The 17,625-nt window shown below is 44.1% G+C and overlaps 1 protein-coding gene and 1 long non-coding RNA gene across 4 annotated transcripts in view; one reads left to right on the top strand and one right to left on the bottom strand.

Moving 5' to 3' along the window:
• IQGAP2 (IQ motif containing GTPase activating protein 2) overlaps positions 1–17,625 on the top strand; it is a 267,737-nt gene that overhangs the window by 106,804 nt on the left and 143,308 nt on the right. The window contains exon 1 of one of the 3 annotated variants that reach the window (XM_023618156.2): positions 10,705–10,796. The exons of the other annotated variants lie outside the window; for them this stretch is intronic. The gene's annotated coding sequence lies outside the window, so the exon portion shown is untranslated. Of the gene's footprint in view, positions 1–10,704; positions 10,797–17,625 lie in introns of those variants that run through there. 3 annotated transcript variants of the gene reach the window in all.
• LOC138917522 (uncharacterized) lies at positions 6,113–10,692 on the bottom strand. Its single transcript, XR_011425723.1, has 3 exons — positions 10,417–10,692; positions 9,640–10,102; positions 6,113–7,470 (listed from the first exon to the last, which is right to left on the bottom strand). It is a non-coding gene; the product is annotated as an uncharacterized lncRNA (long non-coding RNA).

Raw genomic sequence — 17,625 nt, 5'->3', positions numbered from 1 at the left:
TAGGGAGTGAGGGGAGCCTGGCACTTTCTAGAAGCTGAAAGAAGGCCAGTGAGGCCAAGCAGCAGGCAGGGGCTGGGGCTCAGAGCCTTGTGGGCAGGTGAAGGCTTGGGCCCTGGGGCTGGGGTAGTGGATGCCATTGAAGGGTTTTAGGCAGCTTGTACTAGACAAGAACTTTGGCTTTGTAAAGGCAAATTGGCAGTAGGCAAGAGTGGACCCAGAAAAAACAGTTTAGGAACCTTTTGCAGTGATCCAGGAGAAGGATACCGTAGTACTTTACGTTCGTTGGCTGGTAAAATATAAAAATATTCGTGTCTGTGTTTTCTAAAGTAGAATAAAAGCCCTGTAAGTTACAAGTATGGTATAAAAATTTTTTTTAACCTCAGTGTCATTTAAAAAAAAAAGCAGATCTGTGCAGGTCCAGTTACAAAATTTTCAGGGACCACTACAAAATGAAAATGTGGGACCCCCTTGTTCAAAAATTACGAATTTCAAGATGGCGACAGCAGAGCATTAAACCAAATGTGGGACCCATGTGACTGCCGTGAAGCTCACCCTGGGTCTGTGTGATGGAATGACTTGAGTGAGTCTCCAAGAAGCTTCTCTCCATCCCTTCCAGTATAAGGCTGGGATTCCTGTGGTGTAGGCAGAGGGTCAGAGACGGAAGCAAGCTTGTGTCAGCTAACACTGTTCCTTAGCTGAAAGCCCTTGTTAACCTTACTAGTAGGGATCGATCAATTACAGACAGGGTTGAAGGCCAAATTGAAAATAAGTATTGTGACCAGGCGAGGTAAATAAGGATGATGGTGGAAATTAAGAGAGAATCTTTGTTATATTATTGCTCATTTTTATTGACTATGGTTGATGAAAACATAACTAATAGAAGGGAATACAGTTAACTTTAAATCTGATCTTTAGAACTATTCCGTACCAATACGTACCCATTTAACTGGCTTTCTAAGAACGTATTCTTGAATAGTGTTGGAGAACACTGGTTTGGGCAAAAAGTTTCCTGTCAAATTGTGTGTATGTGTGGTTTTTTAAAAAAGGAATTGGCGAAACACAGCTTTTCATCTCAATTTTAAATGTTAGGATTCTTCTCCATTTATTTTATGCCTCAAGAAAATAGCTCAAAAAACTTGCTGAGCTTTTCATAGGAGGTAGGAAAAATGTAAACTTCTTCAACTCTGAAAATTGAAAGCATAATATATACATATATTTTTACCTGCTAATGTCACAGAGGGAAGAGTAGTGACTGGAATCTGGCAGTCTGAGATTTTCAGAAATTGGACGCTGTCATTCTTATTCGTAGTAAGCTCACTTGGTGAGCTCCGGACGGGAGAGCTCTTGAGAGTAAAGTCTGAGAACACCTTTTACAGCATAGCTTACATTTCTAGGAAAAAGATCTTGTGCCCGCTAAACCAAGTCGCTTTCAACAATTTTCATGACTCAGATCCCTGATATTTGCATAGTGATTCAACCGGCAAGGAGACTGGCTCTGAGATAATTTGGTTAAGATAAGTCCTCTGGTTAATGCTTTTTAAAGGTTAATAAAGGCCTTTCCTGAGTTGTGTGCTGTGCAATGGTTTCCAGGGATTTTTAATTACCTAAAATGCTACCTCTGGACTGGGTAGCGATAGTATATTAAAGTATTCTTTTAGAGAGACCCACAAGGCCAGTTCTGGACAGTTGACATTAAACATGGCAAAATTCCAGCGTGCAGACAGCCTGGCAAGTTTGAGTTCTGGTGCATTCTGTTCAGAACAAGTTTTTTGTGGTTTTTTCCTCAATAGTGCTTTTGTCTTTCTGCTAAAGGTCAGGCTGCCCTTGTCCAGTACTGGTGGTGTTCCTTTGTGAGAGTTCCTCAGGAAGGGGGTGGACATATTGACTTAGTTTTTATATTTATAATAACCTATCAAGGCCGGATTTTATAGATGTGAACATGTGAATAAAATCGTTTGCATTTTTAAACTGCTGGTGAGAAGCTGCCAATTCCCAAGTCACTTCAGACATCTGTCGCTCTCCTTTGGGCTCGTGTCGCCCCTCTTTGCTCTTTGCTGTGGCGGGGCAGAACCGGCATGGATTGGGTTTTGGGTCGGGCTTATTTGGAATCCTGGTCCCATCATTTGGACTGTTGCTGTGGCACTTAGATTAAGTAACCTCTGCGACACGGGTACCCCCACTGTCTAGCAGAGCTGCCAGGCGAAGGCACTGGTAGGTTGCCTGCTACCTGTGGATGTTGCCTACCTGTTAATTTACCTGGAACAACACCTCGGAGAGGGAGTGAGGTTTGACCTATGCAGCTCTTCTTCCCAGGGCAGTGGGGGTTGGCAGAAGCCTGTAGCTGAAGCCTGTTCCTTGGAGAGTGACCAGGAGGGGCCCACAGCTGACCCCAGCCTGCCTCAGGCTAGAGTACGTTCCTACTGTACTGTTGCTTTTCAACCGTACACAATTTATTTAGGAAAAGTTTATAATTTCTGTCTGTTTAGCCCTACTGTTAGTGTGGCTGGTTTCTTGAGGAGCCTCACTCCATTGGTGTGGTGGATAACAGCATGAAATGACTCTCATTCTCCCCAGGCCCGGCTTACAACTGGGCTCTCTCAAATCCCCCATTCCAGTTCCTGGATGATATATTGGGCGTATTCTGTAATGCCTTAGTCTTTCTAAAACTCCTCATCTCCTATCCAGTTCAAGCCTTGTGCCTCTCCGACACTCTCTTCTGAGCTCTAGCTCCTCATGTGACAGAAAACAGGTTATTTAACTCTGCAAGTTGTATTGGTGGTGAGAAGGCATGTCCATCTGGCCCATTCTGATGCTGGAGGTCTCTGCACAGTTGGTATGTGTGACTCTCCTGGGGCTGTTACTTGGCTTCACCCCAGGCTCCTTTGCACAGGATCTGTTCAGAGGGGCACAGTGTCTCCCTCTGGCTTTACTGGGTGCTCCTGCCCAATTTGTGCTCCCAGTTCCTTCTTGGAGTCAGTGTGCTGTTGCCTGGCCCAGCAGCAGCCTGGCAGCCCTAGGGCTCCTGCCCCGCTGACCTCAACCCTCCTGCAAAAGGAGCTGTGCAAACGACTGGGGTTGTAAAGAACTGGGATGGACTGAGAATGTTCCTCCCTGGGTCCCTCTAAACTCTCCTTACATGAGGTTCCTAGAGTAGGCCTCCCACCTTCCAAATCTCTTACTCAGAAATGGGTGCCAGTCTCCGTGTTTATGGGTATCCCCCAGTCCAGATTATGGATCCCAAGTCCTCCCAACTCCCTGACATGCTCCGTTCTGCTGCAGTGCCAGCCCAGGTGGGCCTGTGGGTTCTGCAGCTCAGCAGACAGCCAGACAAGGAACGGGATGCCTTCTCCCCTTCTTGCAGGTACCCCGGGCTCTCCTACATATTCTCTTAAAACCCCTCCTATGCTCCTAACTTGCTGGGAAAGCAGGTAGTAACCTGCACTAGACACTTTCCCTCCCCTCAAAGTCAATATCAACCATTCTCCCTTTCCTGGGTGGCTGCCTGGAGGGAGGGGCTGTGATCAGCTAGTAGGACTGATGCTGTGACCTCTTGGTAAGCAATAGGGGACAGGGTCCGTCCCTATGTGTTTATGGCTCAATGTGCTTAGCCCCATTATCCTAGGCTTCCAGCTTTGGCTGTAGGAATAAGAAAAAAATCCCACTCAGTTAACTAGATCTTTATACTAGTAATATTCTCTTTTTTAAATATCTGCCATCTAGTCCTGGGATATTCTTCCTGTGCCTTCTTTCCTGCAGAAACAGGTTAATACTTACTGGTACTTTTGCAGGATTTAAGTTGTGGGCTTAAAATATATCTCACTTTAGGAAGGTGCTATAGGGGTCTCGGTGGACATTGCTATGGTGTGAATGTTTGTCCTCCTAAAATTCATATGTTGAGATCCTAATGCCTGATGTGATGGTACTAGGAGATAGATTTGGGAGATGATTAGTTCATGAGAGTGGAGCACTCATGAATGGGATTAGTGTTCTTATGAAAGAGACCCCACGGAGCTCCCTATGCCTGCTACCATGTGAGGTCACAGCGAGAAGGTGCTGGCTGTGAACCAGGAAGAGGGCCCTCACCCGACCGTGCTGGTGCCCTGATTTTGGACTTGCAGCCTCCAGAGACAGACGTCATTTTAATTGACTATAGGGACAGGAAGTTCAAGATTCTCCAGGTTTTCTTCAATTCCCATCTTCTGACTCCTTGCCAGCAACTTGGAAATCTAAAGGCGTGTTCTGCTGGAAAGATTGAATTGCTGCTGCCTCTTCACACTCACCCGGGAAAAGGACAAGCAAAATAAATGACAGTCTCACTTTAAGCAGTAGAGTTGAGGATTGGGTGTGAGCAGGCTACTTCATTGTCCATTTATTCGACACATACAGGAGAGGAAAGAGAAACCACTGGGGGTGTGTGGGTGAAATGGTGAGCCCTCCTTGGGGAAAATTAATCTGGCAGCAGCGTTAAACTGGATCATCTGGGGAGGGGGTGCTGGAGGTACAGAGCTCCAGCTCAGAGGTCCAAGTCCAGACCCGAGGTCAGAGGGCCTGAAGAGGGTAAGGGGCAGTGGGAGGGGAGAGGAGGGAGGAAGGGGAGAGGAGCAGAGTTGATAGACGCCAGTAGCTGATTGGGATGAGAACAGGAAGGGACATTGCAGTTTTAATCGGGGATCAGTGAGAAGAGAGGGTATCCTGAACAGAAATAGGGAGTCAGAAGAGAAGACCAATTTGAGGGTAGGGGAGATCAAGGCCACCACTAGCCCCTAGTGCCTTTGTGAGAGGGAAAAGGCATCTCCACCTGCAGACACAGAGACTGCCCAGTGGAGCGCAGGCTGCTCCCCCAGGTCAGGATGCTGTGCACAGTGGGCCACCTGTACAACTGTATACGGTGGCCCTTTGGAAGATTCCTAGAGAGCAATGAGATTCCTACAGTCACACACTTCCTCAGGGCTGTCACATCTAAGTGCTGGTGGCTGGGGAGGAGGAGGTCTTTGTTCCTGTATTGGTTGCTGATAAAGCCAGCAGGTAAGAAAGGCACCTCCTTTGACTCCCTTCTCTATGTATATCCCTATCATTCCGTTTTTTTTTTTTTTAATTCTGGTAAAATATATATAACAAAAAATTTACCACTTTAACCATTTTTAAAGTTAACCGTTTTAACCATTTTACAGTTCAGTGGCATTAATGCATTTACAATGTTGTGCAACTCTCACTGCTGTCCATCTACGGAACTTTTTTATCTTGCAGAACTGAAACTCTGCCCATCCATACTAACTCCCCTTTCCTCCCTGCCCCCCGCCCCTGGCATGCACCATCCTGCTTTCTGTCTCTACGAATTTGACTATTCTGGGTACCTCCTGTAAGTGGAACCATACAGTATTTATCCTTTTATGTCTCGTGTATTTCACTTGGCATAATATTCTCAAGGTTCATCTGTGTTGTGGCATATATCAGAATTTTATTTTTAAGGCTGAATAATAAAGCACTATATGGATATACCACGTTTTGTTTACTTATCTGTTGAGGGACACTTGAGTTGCTTCTACGTTTTCGCGGTTGTGGATGATGCTGCTATGAACATGGGTATAAGTAGAGATTTGAGTCCTGCTTTCATATCTGTTTGGTGTATGCCCAAAAGTAAACTTGTTGGATCTTATGTAATTCTATGTGTAACTTTTTGAGGAACTACCAAACTGTTTTCCACAGTGGCTGCACCATTTTACATTCCCCACCAGTAGTACATGAGGGTTTCCGTTTATCTCTGTCTTCACCAACCTTTGTTATTTTCTGTGTGTTTTTTAAATAGCCATCCTCATGGCTATGAGGTGATGTCTCGTGGTAGTCTGATTTGCATTTCCCTAATGTCCCCATTTTACTTTCATGCAGCTTCTAATAATTTTTATGATAAATTTAATAATTATATAAATATAGTACCTCGCCTTTTTAAAAACACAAAACAAAGCTCTACCTTTCGAGAATGTGCCGAGAAAGAGCAGCTGTAGCCCCTGTACACTCATGGCCAAACTTTACCCATCTGAAAACTTACTCACAGGGACATTTTCACTTCCTTTTGAAATGTTATAAAAGTTTAAGGTGTTTCATTCAACATGCAGAGTGTTTAACTATTTTTTAATTAGTTTTGAGCATTTAAAAGTCAGAAGAGCTCTTAAAAACTTGGATTTCCTACTTCTTAGGAACTCCGGAAGGTAGGGCCTGAGTGGTCCCACATTCCCACAAGGCAGCAGTGGGCTGGAGCCCAGTAGCTGACAGACCCTCTAGGCCGGAGCCTGCCTCACCCCCGAGGCCTCTGTTTGCAAGCCCGCTAGAGTGGATTTCCTGAGGCTAAAGTTAGTCTGTGTTTATCCCAGTTTGTTAATAAATTAGGTGATTAGAAGTGACTAATACTTCTGCTCTACCATGTTACTTAATACCTCCGCTGACACTTTCTCGATAAAATCTGAAGTCTCCTTGTCATCTGTCCTTGCCTGCCTCAAGCCCCTTGGGGACAGGTCATGCCAACAGATTAGTCCCTACTGGTTGAAAGTCGCTTTAAACTTGAGTGTTTCTTCTTAGCTGGAACATTTGAAATCGTGCTTCTTTATGTGCATAGGGCATGCATACTGTTCTCCCTCTGATGCAGCCTGGCTTGGTGGCTCTTCTGTGTGTTGCCACCTAATTCTGAGTCCTTGCTTGTTCTTCTTGTCCACAGTGATCATACTGGGAAACCTGCTTTTCCAAATGTGACTGCTAGCTTTATATTTGTGTGCCCATCCTTAATATTCTGTGTATGTGCTAGAATGATGGCTCAAGATGTAAGCATAGTTTATGTCCGTGGTCTGGAAATACGGTTAGCAATGTCTGTAGATATTTAGATTATAAAGATGGTAATTGGTCGGCTTAAGATCCTGTGTCTTACAGATAATCAGGACTGGAAGGTGTTAGGTGAGGCTGCCTTGCAGCCATGAAATGGAGGCATTGTGAAACCCAAGCCGGCCCCAGAACACCCTCGCAGCATGATTTGTTACTGCACAGAGCTGGCCCTACTGTCAGTCAAGCCACATTTCCTGAAACCTAAGAACACCAGGGGGTAATAGTGTTCTCTTATGACCAGCTCCTGTTCCCTAAAACCTTCGTGTGCCTCTCCCTGTGGTTTTCAGCCTGTCTCTCTCTGTGTGGTCGCTGATGACTTCTTTGAAGGTGAAACACTGAAGTGAACATGAACGTGGTGGTAGAAGAATGTGATGATGTGGCTGGTTGCTTTGGGCAGACCCGCCTCCCTGCCTCCATTCTCCGGGTTTCTTCTCTGAAGCTCTCTTGGTCATTTGTCAAGGCAACCGAGCTGGAAACCTCCTTGTCAGTCACTAAGTTAGTCCCGATGATTTGTGCTTCCTGTCATGGTGTATGTGTCTTCTGCTTTTAAGCCAATTTCTTTTTGTGTCCATCACTTTTTGCCCATCTGTTGTCTTTTTCCTAAGTGGACATAATATTCAGGTATAGAGTTAGAATTTTTATTTTCTTACTACATAGAAGTTTATTTTCTGGCTTCTTATTTTTCCTCCCTAAAAGCTCCACTTCTCTGTTGCTTTTTCCCCAAGGTGGGTGGGACAAGATTGCTTTTTATTCATGAGGGTTTGCGTTTCCTCCTTCTGTAAGGGTTTGCCACAGAAAAAAACTTTTCTCTATTTCTGATGTCTATTTCAATACAAAACAATGATGAAATTGTTAGACAAGTGAGATGGTACTTAATTATCTGTCTGGAAATTCTTACACATCTCAAGGGCTTTCTTAGTGGGAATTCACTGTGGATGGCAATTAGGGTGCCCAGCTCCCCAGCGTGCTATCTGGGCAGGTTCTGCAGGCACGCTGTCTAGCCGGCGCAGGGCTGTGCTGGCCTGCGGCCCCCTCTCCTTCCACTTCCTGCTTCGATGGCCATCCACCCAGGTGGCTGCTGTTCTGACCCCAGACCTAGCAGACAGTAAAGAAACTGACTTCTAACAAAAGGATCTTAGTTTAAAAAACTTTTTAATACGACTTCTTGTTAAGGTGTAAGGATTTTGAAGCCCCGGGGTCTGCTGCCTTCAGATCATAGGGGCATTGATACTTCTCAGAACCAAGAAATGTAGAGACTCCAGGGTGGGGACATTTGACAGAGGCAGCAGTCCCCAGCTGCCTTTGGTCCTGAGAAGATATTCTGAATGGCAGGGCTCTAATTAATTATTAACCTACATATCAAACGAGGCAGCACAGCCAAGCCCAACAGCAAATGCTGCCACCTGGTGAGCTGCTTGAAGGTTGAACCTGGTGACCAGGACCTGGGAGGAAAGGGGTCTAGCCAAGGGAAACCTATGTGGAGCTGTGAGAGGACTTGGTGAGATTCTTACTGGTTCTGGTGTAATTGGAACGTTTTACTTAAGCGTATTTGGTAATAGTATGTGTACAGAGTAGGTGCTTGCTTAATTGAGTGCTTTAAAATTTTTATTTGGTCATATATGCACATGGTACAAAATGTAAAAGGTCCAAAAGACAGCACTCAGTGGAAATTGTCTTCCTCCTACCTAGTTCCTTCCCAAAGGTCGCCACTCTGGCTAGTGTCTTTTCTGGCTTACGAGGGATCATTGCTGAACAGATATACATGGTTGCTAACTACATATATAACTGTACACACACAACTGTGTATATATACACACACACATTACTATACAGTTGTTATACAATTATGTACACAATTGGCAACATGATTAAATATTTTTCAGTAATGATGATTTCCTGCAGTCTCTGAATCTTGTTTTTAACTGAAGGAAAATTAGAATGTGGCGCCAAGCAGAATGGCCATTTGGGAGCATAGGATATGTCCTGAAGAGGAAATGCCTAGCTGTCTGAAATTGTAGCAGTTTACTCCCAAATCTTAAAACCATGACTGGCCCTGCTTGAGGACCTCAGGTGCAAAGGTTGAGCCAGTCCCACTCCTCAGGGTATGGCCCATGGTCTCACTGGTCACACGGTGGCTGCTGGTTTCTGCTGGGCCCCCTAAGAGTTCCTTCTTTTATCCCTGGTCCCCTCCTCCCATAGGTGTCCATTCAGATATGTGTAAAGTGTCTTACTTAGGTCTGTGTGTATTCTTGTCATGCATCATCTTGTATGTAAGTATTTTTAATTTATACAAATGCTATGGCTATCTACATCTATTTCCCTTAGTTTTTTTCACTAAGATCTGAAAATACCATCCTCATTGCTAGACGTGCATCTAGTTTGTTGCCACCTATCCTTGTGCAGAACTGAGATTTTGAAAATAGGTGAAGCAATTGTGGTGATTTTTACTGCAATTCTTCTTTTACCTTAATTTTTGTTTATCACAAACATTTCAAAACAAATTTAGGAAACCTTAGAATTCCACCAACCCAGTATATCAACTTTTCTAACTTTCTCATGTGCAAACACACCTGACATAGCAAAAAGTGCATGTGTATTTGTATTGTTGTTCTCTTCACTTTACTATATCAACTTTCCTCCATTTTGCTAAGTTGTCGTCATAAATTTTAATGGCCGCATAATATTTCATCTGTATTATGCACCATAACTTCACAATCTCTTCTGTGAAACAGCTTTTAGGTTATTTTTTAATATCGCTGTAATTAATACCTTCATGCATATGGTTTGTCTTTGTTGTTGTTTTGTTCTCATGTTATTTAGCTGGAATAGGTGTGCACTAGGGATCATGGAGTTCTCTGGCTGCTGTTGCAAGTTGCCACGTTCTGCCTCTCACTATGTTCCCAGAAGTGAGTGCACTGTCTGTCTCCATTAACATAGCCTTCTTTTATTTTCAGTGTTATAATTAGAGCTGTTGCCATAGGAATCAATTTATCGAATGTTGTGATGGTCAGCAGAGAAATAAGGAACTGCAGGTTCTCTGTCTTCCAAATGAGGCGCAGAGATACCATCTGCTACCTGTAGCGCACATCCTTTCTACTCCGCCATCCCTGCTGGCACGAGCGTGGCATTGGCTTAATCCTCAGCCCTTCCACGCTCTGTGGTCTGGGTTGTCAGTAGCCAGTGGGTGAGCAGCTCTGCTTCAGTCTGGGCTGGGGTGTGTGTGACCTGTGACCTGTAAACATGGGCACACGTGAAAACGAATGGTGCTTAGAATGCTTCTACGGGCCGCTCCTTCTACGGGGCTTGCTGCTTATCAAGATCGTGTCCCAGTGAGGGGGAAGAGTGGGAGTGGGGAGTGAGAGGCATTTGCAGGAACATATGTTAGCTTCTTTTCATTCTCCTCTTAGTGACAATGATTGATGGCATCCAGTGAGTCCCCATTTGTCACTTCCTTGGTACAGCTGGTAGTGGGGGTGGGGGAGATCAATAAGGGCTGGGCGAAGGATGGAGCTAGAGGAGAAAGGGGCTCTCTATGACATTTCTCACCCTTACACTTTGTGGTAGTGTCTGCTCGTGATGTTACTTCACTGCTACCTGCTGAGAGCTACTCCTTGTGGTCTTTTAGACTCTAGAAGAATCAGTCTTCACAGCCCGGCTTCATTCCCATCTCCAGGAAAGGGCTAACTTGGACCACAAGACACCTGCAGCCTAAGGGGAGGAAGAGAAGGAATGAAACCCGTACTGGATGCAGCTTTTGCCGATTATGCTTCTTATGTTTTGAAATAGGGCCTGGCTTTTGCTATGGCATTCTCTTGGTGTTCTAGAATGTCCATTATTTAACAATTCCATATTGAAAATTTGGTTAGCAAGTAGGAAAGGGCTGTGAAAAGGAGAGTTGAGGGTAGCACGGAGTTGTGGCAAATTAGGTGAGTTTACAACGATCTCATTAAGCTTGCTGCTTTCGTTTTCCTGCCTGTGTTGGGGCAAAGCAATGTTTAAAAGTGCAAGAACAGTGATGATTTTGTGGTTAGATCATGTGCACAATGCAGACACACCCAGGAAGGAGAATCTGCCTCATCAAGTTTTCAGTTGGTAGTTAGGCCAAAATTTCTGCAGAAGGCTCAGATGAGTGTTGATTTGCTGGGAAACTGCTGCCGAGTACTTTCGGTTCTTTCTTTACTTTTCCTCTGAACCCAGCTCATGGTTATCTTGCATAATGGAAGGCGCTTTGCACGGCAAATGAGCGTTACAGCCTAATCTCCCCTGTAGCAGGTTCTAGGGAGGCAGAGTCCGGCTCTTGAGTTCAGTTCTCCAAGGCACTTTGATCCACTGGTTTCCTACAGGGCGTCTGTGCCCCAGCCGTCTCCACCCAGAGGACTGTGGATCTCACCTGTTCAGGTCGGTGTGGCCAGGCTGCTTAGGTGCACGGGGCAGACTCTCCATGGAGAACACGTGGTATCTGGTGGATCCTTCGGAACATTATACTCTGAGCTGATGCTCGCCTGCCTACCTCCTTTTTCTTCCTTTTTGTGAACAATTGTTTCTTGAACACCTGTTACGTGGTGGGTACTTTTTTACCAGATGACTCTCCACATGGCATTTGTTTTAGTTCTTATGACATCTCTGAAGTGGCTGGTGTTGTACCCAATTTCCTGAAAGAGGAAATTGTGGCCCAGGGAGATGGTTGCACGCCAAGGTAATCATGACTAAGGTGCAGAACCAAGTTTGAAGCCAGGTTTTCAGGAACTCAAAGTCTGCTGCTCAGCTGTACCCCTCAGACACCCCTGAAAGTGACAGCAGCCTCTTCAGTCACTCCCAAAGAGTATGTTCCCTTCATCTGTGTTAAAGCACAGGTACACCTCACTTTGGGAAAACAGAGTCTAGGAAGATCTGAGCTGGCTTCTTTTAGTTTTAGGACAGGCTTCACTGTGAGTTTTCGCTTAAGCAACAAACATTCCTAGGAAGTGAGCTGAAGCCCTGTTCACTGCATTCATCTTAAACAATTTGTCAGAGCAGATGGAGTGTGGCGGATGTGGGCGCTATGGAGGTGACAACCTAGACTGAAATCTCCGCTTATTGACTGTGTAACCTTGAGCAAGTTACTTCACTCTCTGAGCCACTTTCCTTCTCCATTAAAGGGGAAAAATACCCATCTCATCAGGTGGTGTGAGAATACATTCACATAAGTGCCAAGTACCTGCTCAGTGCTGGGCAGTGTGCTAAGCTAATGGGAGCTGTGACAGTTTGTGGTTGGCGTTATCAGTATTGTGGGAGCCCCATCATATAGTCAAATGCTGTGTAACAGCGTTTCGGTCAACCACGGACTGAGTGTACAACAGTGGTCCCATAAGATGGGTACCATACAGCCTAGGCGTGCAGTAGGCTGGACCATGTAGGGTTGTGTAGTACACCCTCTGATGTTTGCACAATGATGTAATTGCCTAACAATGCATTTCTCGGAACGTATTCCCATCTTTACGCGACACATGACTGTAATGGAAACCTGGCTCGTGAACATATATAAATATTTGTATAGCCCCCACTAAATACCATTTAAGTCTATAACTTGTGTAATGCAATAGGGTGTGTGTGTGTGTGTGTTGGCAGGAGATGGGGAGATGGGGATGGCTTGAATTAGCTCAGGGGATGGTAAGACCGTGACGAGAGAAGTCACGTTTGACGTTTGACGTAGTAAAACGCTGGCTTAGTTGCTGCCCCGTGGATGTGTGTATGGCAGGGGCCAGCTGGACAAATAGAGCTAAAGAACAAATGTGAACAGTGAGTTTTGCTGGCAGTTGGGCAGAGAGTGGCCCTGGGTGTAGCAGTGAGCAGTGAAAGCTACGACAGCTGTTACTACAGGTGCTGATTCTGTGCCAGGTGCCCTTCTCCTGCTTTTCTTCCATGAACTCACAACAACCCTCTGAAGCAGTGCTGTTAATATCCCCAACTTACAGATTGGGAAACTGAGACAAGATGAGCTAAGTCAGTTCCCCCGGCACACAGCTGGTGAGTGGCAGAACTTGGTTTCAATGTCAGGTGTCTGACTCTGGGGTTTGTGCCTTTAACCATTGTGCTACGTGCCTCCCCAAAGACAGACAAGGTCTTTGCTCTTACGGAGTTTACAATCCAAGTAGGTGAGTCCATCAAACACATCAATAGGATATAATCTATATCCTATTGTAGTAATAAACCAAATGAAGAGAAGTAAAATTGGGGAAGGGGTTCTAGAGGATGATGGGTGTTGATGTTTAGCCAGTGTATTATTTGCTTGGGCTGCCATAACAAAGTATCACAGACTGAGTGGCTTAAACAGCATGGATTTATTTTCTCATAGTTCTCGAGACTGGACATTCAAGATCAAGGTGTCAGTGGGATCAGTTTCTCCTGAGTCCTCTCTTCTTGACTTACTGATGGCTGCCTTCTCGTTGTGTCCTCAATGGTTTTCCTTCTGTGCAGCACAGCCCTGGTGTCTCGCTCTCTGTCCTAATCTCCTCTTAAGTACATCCGTCATGGGATTAGGGCCCACCCAAATGGCCTCATTTTAACTTAATCACCTCTTAAAGGATCCTTCTCTGAATACAGTCACATTCTGAGGCCCTAGGGGTTAGGACTTCGATATATGAGTTTGGAGGGGACACAATTCTGCCCGTGATGCTCTAGCCTTTGTACCCCCAAAATTTGTATCCTCCTTCTATACAAAATGCATTCATTCACATCCCAGAAGCCCCCAAATTTTAACCCATTCTAGCGTCAACTCCAAGTGCCAAATCTTACCCAAATCTCATCTAAATCAAGTGTTGGGGGGACTTGATGTATGAGTCATCCTGAAGTAAAAACTCCTGTGAGCCTGTGAAACCAGGTAAGTTACGTGCATCCAAAATACGGTGATGGGACGAACGATAGACATTCCCAGTCTAAAAGGGAGAACTTGGAAAGAAGAAAGGGGTCATGGATTCCGAGCAAGTCCAAAACCCAGCAGGGCAAATTCCACTAGATTTTAAGGCTCGAGAGTAATCCACTTGATGCTCTGTCCTTTGGGCCCACCACAGTGGCGTCCCTGCCTTCCAGATCCACTGGGGCAGCAGCCTAGCCCCCTGAAACCAAGGAGGAGACACTCTGGGCCTGTGGTGGGAGTGGCAGCCCTGTCAATCTCTGAATCACCTTCAGGGTCATTCTTCCCTTATCCTGATGGATGACACATGACAGCCGGATAGCTCTTCTGTCCCATCCTGTAGAATCCCAGAAGTGTGGCAGCCTTCCTTCATTTTTGCTGTCTGTCCCCTTGTGTCTAAGCTGGCAGGGTCTCTGCTGGTATAACCCATCTCTGTTCCCGCCTTCCGCTGAGGCGGCTGATTAGATCGATGAGTCATACTCTTTATGCACTGACTGTCCAGCCACACCCTTGGTGTTCCCCCCATAACACACACTCTCTCATTTTTCGAAATATGGATAGGCCAAGAATTTTCCAAATCTTCCAGTTCTTGTTTGTTTTTACTTAACAATTTCTTCTTCAATTTCTCTCTCCTCTTGCATCTTACTGTAGGCAGCAAGGATGATTCAGGCTGCACTCTTGATTTGTTAATGTTTCATTTATTGTTTGTATTGGTTAATAATGATTCCTCTTTCACTTTCCAAGCCTTGGAGCCAGGCTGTTGACCTGGTTGGAGGTACGTGGAAAGATACACGTACTTAATGTTGTCCCGAAGAGGGAATCATATTGGCGAAGGATCTCAACCAGTGTGCTTTAAAAAGAAAAAAATTGAGGGTATTTTCTTTTTGTCTTCTTGTGCTTCCCTCCCCCATCACCAACTAGATTCAACCACAAACTACCGTTTTCTCCTCTGCTCCCATTACCCTATTTTTATCACTATTTTTTTAGTGTTTGCTACCACAAGTCTCCATTTTGGCTCAAATGTTAGGTGTGGTCAGCAAACAAGCTCTTGCTTTTTATATATTGGTAGAATACATCCACTGTATTCCGTTATTATCTATTATTAAAAATATTACATGCTTATGATAAAATAAGATACAGGAAAAGATAAGAACCTCACCAATAGTATGATTACAAAGGGCAAACCACTGTTAATATTTTGCTATATGTTTTCCAGTCTGTGTACATTTAGATATATGTAATTTTAGAAATGTCTTATTGTATAATTTTGCGTTCTGTTTTCTCTTAATTTACCACCAATATTTTTCCATTTTCTTAAATAATCTATGAAAATATCTTAAGCAGCTACATGACCTTCTATCCAGTGGATAAAGATGATTTTGTTAGACACTTAGGTTGTTTCCAGTTTTGTGTTGCACAAAAATCTTGGACCTTAGCTGTATTTATTAAGCTATACTCACAAAGTAAAATATCTGGGTGGTCTTTTACGTTTCCTGATGTATTCTTTCAAGAAGCAATATAGTGTGGTGGTTAATGTGCAGATTTCAGAGTGATCTGTGAGTTCATATTTTGGTTTTTCCACTGATGTGATCTTGGATAAGATATTTCATCTTTCTTGGTATCTGACTCCTTATTCTTTTTTAATGAAGATAATTCACTGGGTTATGGGAAGAGTAAATGAAATTTTTTAAAGCACCCATGCCTTAAACTTAATCAGAGTGCAGTAATTATTTACTTTTATATCATCACATTGCTTTTCAAAAAGTTTGTACCAATAGTTCATAACTGTTTGAACGTATTGAGGAGAAGGTTGTATAGCGGAGAACCTACGGGCGCATAAATTGGAACCAGTAAAGGGCATAAAACATGGAAGATGCCAGGGAGGTGTGACTTGTGGCTCCTCCCATTCTTACCCGGGATCCCCAGATGCCAGAGGCTCCAAGGCTCCGTATTTTCCTGTTTAAACATTTCAGGCATATATATTTCTTTAATCCCTGCTTAGGTATTAACTATCCTGTGTACACTTAGCTTTTTGTTTTTTCCATGATATGAGTATTATTTCAGAAAAAAGTTTAAGTCAAGGTATTATTAAAACTATTAACTATTTAACACTTGAATCAAGTCATCTAAGATATCAGCCAAAAGCCATGACACTGAACATATTAGATATTGTCTCTCCCCTCCCAACCCAGTGTTGAAGCTTAAGACCAGCCTTTTGCCTAATGTGCTCAGTAACATAAAGAACAAGTGCATGCAAGCCAGCCCTGGGGGTCTAGTGGTCAGATTCGGCGCTCACCGCCGCGGCCCGGGTTCGTTTTGTGCTCGTGGAACCACCCTGCTCATCTGTCAGCCGTCACGGGGTGGTGGCAGCTCACATAGAGAACTAAACTAACAGCTAGGATACCAAACTGTGCACTGAGGCTTTAAAAAAGGAAAGCAACAACAACAAGTGTGTGTTTTACATTTTTAAAATTTTTTTCGCTTCATAGGCTCGTTGCTTTATGCAATGTCTGCCTGTGTAGAAATTTTAGCACCTGTAAATGTCATCTTTCTGCTTGTGTGTTTGTATATGTCGGGCCAATTGTCTCTCCAGGCATGTCGTACTATCAGTGTAATACATCCCAGGTAGATGATTAATTGGGCCAAACCAAAATAGAAGTACAGTAAATGTCTGATTGTTGTCTAGAGTTAGGAAGAATTATGAATAGAGCACATATTTGAGCAACAGTGTATTCTGTGAAATAGTTTTCAATTTTTTCAAAATTTTATTTCAAAATAATTTTCAGCAATGAATCAGACCTATTACAAGTTGGGCTACAAAGTTTGCAGGCTTTCTTTTATCTGTCAGTGCCTCGTGCTATTCTGCTTATTTCTCCTTTTTTCTTATCCCATGTCTAAGGGAACACAGAGGAAGAAGGGTAACACTAACACATGAAATATCCTTCTCGAAGAAATAATTCACCCAAAAAGATTCTTTGAAAAACTTGTTTGTTTAGAGACGGGAACCATACGAATGACTCCCGGGTGCCAGCTCTCTGTGCTGTGCTGGTGCCATTTCCTGTAATCCTCAAAACCCCTTTGAGCTAGTGGCGTCCTAACATTCATGAGAATCTGAGCCTCATTGCTCAATAAACTGAGGGGCTTTGCCTGATTCACCATTTGGAACAGAACTGGAAAGTACTAGATGCTCAAAAATATTAACTGGACTAATGGATTAATCTGTTGAGTTTACATGTCTGGTAAGGGACTGGCCCAGATTCAACTTAGGGACTTGCTAATAACAATTGTTGTCAGTGTTTGCTGGGTTCTTCCTGTGTGCCGGGCACAGAGCTACACGTTACACGGATTCCTGTTTACTCCTGACAGTGGTCCTCCAAGGGCAGATGCTTTAAATATCCTCATTTTACAGAGAAATCACTGGTATCGTGCTAGAACTAGGATTTGAACCCCAAGAGTGTCACCCCAGGGCCCGTGATTTTAGTTAACCAAATTACACTGCTTCTGTCAGTTGCCTGCCATTTCCTTATAGGAAATGTTACCAAGGGTTCTGGGGAAAAACAGAGTTGTGTGGTCAAAAAACAGGGGGAACATGGGGTTAAAAGAAATGAAACTTGGTTCCCGACTTTAGGAATTCTCAGAGCTTTCAGGATGCTAATGTAACATATCAATCCTTGAGAGAGGACATAGAATGCAACATTTTCTGAATGTGCTTAGTCCCCTTTGTCCCCCCAGGACACTATTAGCATCTCCCTGAGCCAGTATTCTGTGGAACAACTCATGAAATGCTTGCCAAACTCAACAGATCCTGCTACATCATCTCCCTCCTAAAGAGGAGGGTGAGAAAGAAGTCCTCAGAAGTCTGC

This window comes from Equus caballus, chromosome 14 (assembly GCF_041296265.1).
Source record: "Equus caballus isolate H_3958 breed thoroughbred chromosome 14, TB-T2T, whole genome shotgun sequence".
NCBI classification, from domain to species: Eukaryota; Metazoa; Chordata; class Mammalia; order Perissodactyla; family Equidae; genus Equus; species Equus caballus.
This window is presented reverse-complemented; position numbering and strand designations above follow the sequence as displayed.